Below are 9,521 nucleotides of genomic sequence, written 5' to 3' on the forward strand. Positions count from 1 at the left end.
CTCGGTTCTCTGGAACTGTGATTTATAGTCCTCGGGCCCTCAGTGGTAATGTTCAGTTTCCTGCTGTAGACAGGGAGAGAAAGAGAAAGAGGGAGCAGGAGCACATTAGCAGCAGAGGTATTCATGAGTCACAAAATGTAAGTCTGAGTCAAGTCTGAAGTCTTTGACTTGGAGTCAGAATCAAGTATCTAACGTTTCCAATATCGTATGTCTATTACAAAAGTATTTTGTCCTTTTGAAAAGTATCCACTGTAATAACAGTTTATAGTGGGTTGATATTGTGTCCCTCTGAGCTGCCATAGACAATCTTTTTCCTTGTTGAATACTTTGAACCTAAAGATAAATATGGGAACTGAATCTAAATATGGATATTACACAAGGAAAACTGGGGACAGAGTGCAAAACCTTTGGATACGTCTCTGAGCTTCACATGTAACATGACACACAATACACTCGCTTAGCAGTATATTAAGTACACCAAGCTAAAACCAATGCAATCTAATCCAATAGTCCTGTAATAAATCCTCCGTTATGAAGGTGATAATGTTCCATTTGTGTTCAAACTGTTTTAGAGAGGCATTGATCTTTTTGGAGGATGTAGTATGTGCTGCTATTAAACTGTTTTGTTATAATGTCTTTTTGTGCATCCTATGTAACTCAGCGAAGCTAGGCTAAATAACAGAAACCCCTCGCTGTACGAAATGAAGTTCAACAACAGCAAAAACCTCCAAAATGATCATAAGGTTGAATCAACACATCTCCAAAACAATTTCAACAAACTGAACATCATCACATTCATAAAGGAGGATTTATTACAGGACCATTGGATTAGACTGACTCGGGGCACCTGACTAACTGCTACCTGTATAACTGTAAGTGTATAACCAGTAACATTATCAACATATCATCTTTTATCATGTACACTAACAGGTTATCAGTTTAGCACTTAACCATGAGCCAGAAACACTGATCAAGAAGTTTGTGTTGGCAGAGTGCATTAAAGTTAAACACCCAGAACAGCTATGTCTCTTTCTTTGCACTTGTAATGACCTCTGACATCTGACAATCCTTTCTGCAAACCGAAGAAAAGCTGAGCACCAGCTGTCACTCAAATTAAGATGAGTACAGGTCCCTCTGATGCCAGTCATGCCACTAGGTGCAAGGAGTTAGCGGGCCAATGTGCTTATGTCCTCCACAGAAATGCACAGTCTATGTGATAATCCCTTTAGGGATTTTGACTGAGAACATGCCCTCACTCTACTGACATATTTCTTGGCAGTGAGCAAATGAATAATCCAAATAGCTTCCCATGAGGAAGCACTAAGGAAAATTACCAGTATTGGAACATTAGCACAATGCTGAAGGAATACTGAATGGCAGAGGCATTCGCTTTAATCAAAACAAAGTGAAATGATATGTGACTTAGGAATTTCAAGATGAATCCTGCTTGAAAACTGTCTCACATTGTTTTATTGACCCCTTAAATAAGTAACATTTTTTGCATATCAAATTCCAATTTCTCTTTTCCATCTCAGATTGTGAGGTAGCTTTATACTTGCAAATACTTAAAATCCTTACACAGTGCACATCACACTTTCCCACAGTGAGTCACTCATGCACACACAGAGGAGAGGGAATGAGACCGAGAGAGAATGGTATCTGGAGCCCCCTTATCCACCCTCTCTCTCCCTCCTCACTCCCTACCTTGTCTTTCATTATTTATTTACTGTCTGCAGTTTTTCCATCGCACGCATATTGATGCAGGGAAAGCAGGGTGTGAGTGCGTGTCAGAATCATTTCCTGACGAGGGAGACAAGGTGGAAGTAATCAGCAGAGCGCTGATGCAATATGACAGCCTCTAGAACCGCTGGTACACAGTTAAGAGCAGGAGGGAGGAGAAAAACATCTCCCTACTGAAGGAAGCAGCGAGATTTGCACAAGCAACATTTGGGTGGAAAGTAGATTTACAAAGTTGTAAAAGTTTGTGGGAAGAAAATCAGATACTAGGGCTGTTTTGTTTGAGTTCATCTCTGATTTTGTTCCCCTAAAATAAAATAAAAAAGTAGCATAAAGGCAGTGTATTGTTTTTTTTTGTTTGGAATAAACCTCAATGAGGTGATTCAACAAGCTACATTAACTGTTAATTTGTTTGGACAATATTTTGTGCACCTTCAGGGAATTTAAGTAATTTGGAATATATGTAGTGAAAAAGAGCTGCTTTCTACAATCATGACAAAAGGTTTTAATTTGCAGAAATTCCCCAAAGGCATCAATAATAAACATAGTCATGGTTTATTCCTATTTCAGTCAAATTAAGTCAAATGTGTTCAGGCATAACCATTGGAAAGTTGTTTTATGTAATTCTGTGGGGATGTGCAGTTTTGAAAGGAGGACACGGAGTAACAGGGTCTGCAGAGGAGCCACTAATCTTGTCTGACTGTTCCTCTCTCTCTATCTCAGAGGCAGGTATAGATTGATTAGTTATCCTGCAGCCATCACCGAGCGCAGTGAAACAGCCGAGCACACCAGCTCTCTCCCACTGCTTCTCCTCATGTAACACACTTGTATGTATCTCCCTCACACATCTGTACATCTCTGTCTCATACATTTCTATCTCTGTCTCTGTCATTTCCTTTGTCTGTCTCTCACAAACATACAAACACCCTCATCCTGTCGTATCCACACACACATACAGTATATTACAGGTTACGTACACACACACACACACACACACACACACACACACACAGACAGATGCAGAGACACTATCTGCTCCTCCTGACAGGCACAACCTTCCTGGGTATAGTCATTAAGGAATGTGGATTATGGTGCATTTAGGGTCTCTCTGCCTCTTTTTCTCACATGCCCAGCAGAGCAAATGGGTGAGCCCCATGCTCAAACACACACAGAGAGGTACAAGCATGCTGATTGATTGATTGGGGCAGTAGGTTTCGTGACAGCTGGTGACATTTCCCCACATCATGTCAACGCCCCTGGCGGCAAGAGTTTAAGAGTGATCTCTGAGGAATTAGGTAATCAAAGTCAGCAGGGCTGGATTTCAGACTGGTGCCTGTACAACAGTCTTAAAAGACTTAAAATATGAGAAAACATTATTTTCTGTCAACTCTGTCTTCTATATATATTATTACTCATTTGCATTGGTTACTTCTATCAAAATAACAAGTCATTGTTATTGATATTAAACATATCTGCAAACTACTTAGTGCCGAAAACAGATGTTTAAACTGAACATAGCAGCAAAAAAGTTATTATGGTACTTCATGTCATCTAAAACACTTTCACTGGTTGTGTTTGTCAAACTTAAAGCATGTAGGAAAAGACTGTCACCTTAGTTACATATCAAAAATGCCAAAGCTAAACTGAAGCGTGAGCCAGGGTACACAGATTTTTCCAACAAGTCCTCCAGTTTGAACCAGCATCTCAAGTTTGAACCTAAATGATGTTTTCTCAAAGAAAAATTGAAAGCTCAGCTGAACAAAGTCACAGCAATATACCAGAGCTCTTTGCCTGAATAATCTCTGCTTATGCTGAATGTCCAGTTTGTTTTAGTATCTTAAAACGACCACTAAAGGAAGCTGATTATTTTGTATATTTACATTGGTTTCTATATTAACAGTATTTTCAACACTCCCCATACAAAGACTAAAACGGACAATGATTTGCCTGTACTCCCACTAAATGTTCATCACTGTGTCAGTCCTGGATCAGCTTATTTGTCTGTGCCATAGACCTCCTTTGTTCAGAAACAATTAATAACACTTCAGTGAAACACACCGCTGCACCTGGTGACATGTTTCTTCATTAGCAAACAACAGACCTGAGCATGAGAAGCTAGTGAAATGTAAACAAAGCAGAGAGCTCGTGCAAAATCTCGCACATGCGCAGTAGACGCTGACTCATGCTACGTTCAGGAAATTATAGGTGCTTAGAGCCTTTGGGGCAACACAGTCATGTCTATGGTTTTGCTGAAAATACTGTTAATATAAAAAAATGACCGGCCTGATCTTTTAAGCAGGACGCTGGACACAAACCCTTGTCTCCAATGTCCTGTTTTCCAGGGCAAGCCACAGACCCCAACCTCATTACATTGTCACTGCAGAACAGCATCATTGCACTTCCTGGAATGGAAAAAGCATTGCAACAGTAGCAAATGTGATTCCAACAGAAATTACATTTCCTTCAATATGCTATATAAGGCATAGCAAATGAATAATATTTTAACATGTTTTGTAGGAGATCTTTGTGTGATTCAAAGAGTGCAATGCAGCACAAAGTGGCCTAAATCTACTTAGCCTTCAGGTCCAGTGTGTAAGGCAGGGGTGAAGCCTGCCTTTCACTTTTTTCATGCTATCATCCAGAGGTCCCACACCGAGGGCTCCAACATTGTCTTCCAGCCGATACGAAAGAAAAAAAATTCAACAATTTTCCAGTTAATGAAGAAACTAGCCATTTGACAAAATGTCATATTTACATTAATTAAATGTCAAAATATTGTGCAAACTATGATTAACATTTAATCTCTTCCAACACTGCCAGAGAACATGACTAATATATTTATAATTTTTCTTCCAAGAAGATTCATCCGAGTAGCACAAAGCAGCTTTACTTTATATAAAGCATACAATACACTGTACTGTATTTCCATTTCTACTTCTGCTCAGTGCATCATTTTCTACTTATCTCTTTGCACCCCAACCCTCTTGACCGATTAATTCAATAATTAATTAATAATTATTATACTCATAACTTTAATTGGCTGATGCAGTACAGCTGCATTGTATATAGGATGATATAGAATGATGAAAATGCCTGTCATCAAGACAGAAGGAAATTCCTGGTGTGCTGTATCTCATTCACTCAAGGCATTACTTCAGTGTATCCTCATATATCCACATCAAACCCCTTATTCATCATCTGTCTGTCCATAAATGCTGCCCTTACCCACCTATACACCCACCCACCAAGTCTAGCCAAGTCATCCAGTACAGCCATTACGTCATCTTAAGTAAACAAAAATACCACCTGGCTTTGTTTCTATCACTGACACATACTGCAACATGTGGTAACACCATGAGCATGTCGGTGAATGGTCTGAACACTGGAAAGAGGAGATGGAGAGAGGAGAAAGAACAGGGAGGGTCCAAGTGTCAAGCCCCATTGGGGTCAGAGGATGGTGGCTACATTTACCAAAGTAAACAGCCCAGAGGAGCAGGGTACTTCACTTGTCGCTGTGGATTATGCCATTATCACATCCACCAGTCTCTCAGTGTCGCAATCCAACCGCTCACTCTTCAAAATTCATACAACATGCAGAACGGTGGGAGCATATAAAATGTTAACCTGCAGGAAGGTTCTGGAGGTAGATGTGAGAAGCTGACTGTATTTGTGGGTCATTGCATGTGACATCACAATAGAGATGAAGTCTTGGAATCAGGGTGATCAACTTTAGGTCAGAGCAGTTCTCAATAAGATATGTGGTATTTCTGAGTGTTTGGGTATAGTTTTAAACAAGAGGAACTTGCAACAATATGTACAGACACAACAGTGACATACGTAGTTGATCAAAATTACATTCAAATTTGCTGAATTTATTTGGTGTGTTCAAGTGTCTGAGTGGTAAAATATAATGGTTTAAAAGCAAAAAGCACAAAGAAATTGACAAGCCAGGTTGCAGAGGTAAAGGGGTGCAGGACAGACTGTGAAACAATTTCCAAATCAGCTGACCATCTCAATTACTTGTTTATAAGGCTAACAGTCAATTTTAATTATATAGCTCAAAGTCACAAATCACTAATTTTCCTCAACGGGCTTTACAATCTATATACCAAATGACACCCTCTGCCCTCTAGATTTGAGGCAACTTACATTCAGTTTACAATCATAAAACACAGAAACATATTCTGGTTTACACTGTCTAAATATTAGATAATGTATATAACAGGTATAGCAACATTACAGTTCCCACTAAAATTCTGCAGGAAATTCAGGACTGTAGCCCTGAAGCTAGTGGCTGGGGGTGGACTTAGCCTCACCACTCTTCCCCTGCAGCAAGATTGAATGTCACAGGACTCATAATACCAATGTGGTTTAGCTAGGCAGCAAATACAACATGGGAAATAGCACAAAAGACATATCCAGGGCGAAGAGCCATCCCCAGAGAGAAGAGTGACACCAAGAAGCCCCTCTTCTCCTTCTCAGCAGTGTGATTAATAACCCCTGTGCCCCATAATCTCTCCATCATCTATCTATGTAAATGCCCCCAGACCTGCAGCGCCAACACACTTTGACTGATGGCTGCTACACAGCAGCGAGCTTCTGTGTGTGTGTGTGTGTGTGGGTGTGTGTGTGTAGGATGGCGTGTATGTGCACCTCTGTGCATATATATGCAGGTGTGTGTGTGAGGTGATGTGAGGGTTTTTATGAGAGGAAAGGACGAGATGAGAAAAGCAACGTGGTCTCCTTGCATTGTCAGTTATGGCCTCAAGACACACATACTGTTTTTGCCTGTTAAAGACACAAGGACAAAAGAAAACTCGAGAACAAGGCACAGGAGAGGTTATAATTTACTCACACAAATAAGGATTAGAAGATAAAAGTTGGTCAAATTGTTTCATAAATTCATTTGATCTAATTAGCCCTTCATCCTCAGCAACGGCAGTTTTAATAAACAGGCTGAATGGGATTAATTACGCACCTCAAAGTACCATATTAAACATTACATCAATTATTAATGCTTCTATATTGTTTTCAGTGAAATGTTGAGGGTGTTCACGGTTTTAACTTGGTTTGTACTGACTGGGAGTGTGAGCCCCAGCACCGAGCCCATGTTTGTATTGAAAGTTGCAACAGTGGAGGTTGTTTTGCCCCACTGAGGTCTCTGAGATATGAGAAGGTATTGCTTCACTTTCGCGCCTATTTTGGGGGGGGCAGGGCAATCTTTAAGTTTTATGCAGGCTGCATACAACAGGAGGGTTGCAGCAGCGGCCTTTGTGTTCAGAGAAGACAAGATGAGAGAGCAACAGAGTGACAAGAAAAATAGAAGATTAGTGGGAGGAGAGAGGAAGAGAGCAGAATCCTAATTGACTTAATATTTTTCAGTGTGAACTGTGTGGACTACATGTGTCCAAGGCACCCCTGTGATGTCAATGCCCCCTGCACATGCAATAGTTAAAGAATTACTACAAGTCATAGCCAACAAGTCTGACATGTGCAGAAGCACAAAGCTTACTGTACCACTGTTTACTGCTAAGATCTATTCTGGGTATGGTGTCAAACACCCAATTTTCATCAAAGTTTCTTAAGCTCCTCTGCACGGAAGATGCACTTTTTGTACATCTCCCACCTTTGTGATGGCCAATGAAAATATTAAATGGAAACTTGTTTTCTAGTAGTTTGCTGTGTCATTATACATAGAAACGATGGCTTGGACCACTCAATAGAAAGGGACCACTCAGTAAAGGAAGATGTTATGTATGATGTTATAAATGTTAAAGAAGGAACGATATTTTATGCTCCAAAAGAGAGCGATGAATTAACACATAACAGGGTTAACGGTGGAAGCCATGTTACTAGCACTATTAAAGTACATTACAGTAGCTGAAATTTAAAGTCAGTGCCATTTGTGTTAAATATAAGTGAATACATTTTAAAATATAGCTTTCATTGTATTTGTTTAGTTTTATTTTTCCAAACAAGCATTTGACCTTATGTTTAATAGTGATTTTCCAATTTAATAGCACTGTTATGCTAAAGCAATTCATCAGCCTGCCATGTGGTTTTCAATTTGTAGAACAATGATTACAAACACATTATCTTAGATATTTATTTAATGGTTTTACTTTTTTTTTTTTACATAATCATAATACTGGTTTGTTGAACTAAATTGAAATGCCTTAAAATGGAATCCAGTGGATGGTTGGAAGGTAATAAATCAAATTTTGCTTTGATAAAAGTTTTGCAGTTTTGCACAACTTTTAGAAAATGGCCCTCAACATCCAGAACAACTAGTATACACTTTAAGTGGAATTCATATAAGTTTAAAAGACAAAGTTTGTGATTTTGCATCCAGTATGTTTGTGTCTGTTTGCCCTGAGTGGGGGATGGTGAGGGCTGATCCAGACAAGTGAAATGCTTTGTGTTTTTTAACCATGACATCCCTCAGGCAGCTTTGGGCACAAAGACAAATAACAAGAGAGTTATGAAAAGGTCAAGGAGTAACATTGTCTTAATGTGCAAACCGACTCCCTCTGAAGACAGAAGAGAAAAATCAAAAGGCAAATCTGTTTCACATGCAGCAGATTCAGCTGCAAATCAGCAGGTTGGAGTTTGTTCATATCTTAATGGTTAAATCAGTGCAAAATTTTTATTCTGCATCAAATTCCAAATAAATGTTGATGCGTCGCTAAAAAGACAGCATGTAAGTTAAACTGATAGAACAGCAGTTTACATCAGTTTTACTTAGTGTATGCGCAAATGCTGTCGAGCCTGCTTTTGTTTGTCATTATTTTCTCATCAGAGATTATTTGTAAATTCTAAAATGTCCTTCGAGTGATACAAAGACCATTTCTGTGACTGGCGTTGGCGCTGACATGAACCTGACAAACCTTGACCTATTTCTGGTGCCGAGGGTAAACCTGATCTGATTCACAAGTCATCAAGCCATCTCAATCTTGTAATTGATAATTACAGTTGGCTGATTGTTGGATAATTACAATGCAGCTGAAACGAAAACAGACACTTATTGATTCGATGCTATCTAGCTGCTGTGCGGAGATCCATCACCTTGTATGATGCTGTATCAGCCGCTGTTTATTTGAAACTCTAAAGTGTTGTGGAAAGATGGTATTCAGTAATATAATATCTTATATTATGGACTTCAAGCTTGGCTTTAGATTTTTAAAAAGGATACCATGTCTTGTTAAGTAGAAAAATCCTCATGGAATAAACTTTTTTAAATTATTAATTAATTATTGAAGATTTACAATTTATCTAATTACATATAGCATCATGTCATTCACTGGCAGTGAATAACATGATGAGGATTGCCTTGATTTTAATGTAAGATAAACTCTGGGTGCTTACAAGTTGGCTTCAATTACAAAATCTCCAATGAGACAAAAGGGGCAGATATGCATCTACAGGCCAACAACTTTCCCAGAAACACTGCCTTAACTCAATATCCAGAGGTGCAGTCAGCGCTCAGCTCACACTCCAAAGCACCTTTTTCAGTGAGCTGCCCTCACACAGCACCTCAGAGGGGAGACATGTTGTTAATAATTAAGGCTGTGGCTGGAGGCACAGGGAGGCTAAACTTCCTCTAACAAGTGGCTCTCTGACAGCGCAGACATATGGCTCTCACTCCTCCATATTCTCCTCAGCCCTCCAGACTTGTGCATTTCACACACGTGCGAGGCGGAGGGTGAGAAACCTCCATCCTGATGGCCAAAGAACAATAAATCAAATTCCTAATGGTTGGCAACAACCAGATAATTATGAGTGTG

This window comes from Monopterus albus, unplaced genomic scaffold (genome assembly GCF_001952655.1).
Source record: "Monopterus albus unplaced genomic scaffold, M_albus_1.0 scaffold54.1, whole genome shotgun sequence".
NCBI lineage: Eukaryota > Metazoa > Chordata > Actinopteri > Synbranchiformes > Synbranchidae > Monopterus > Monopterus albus.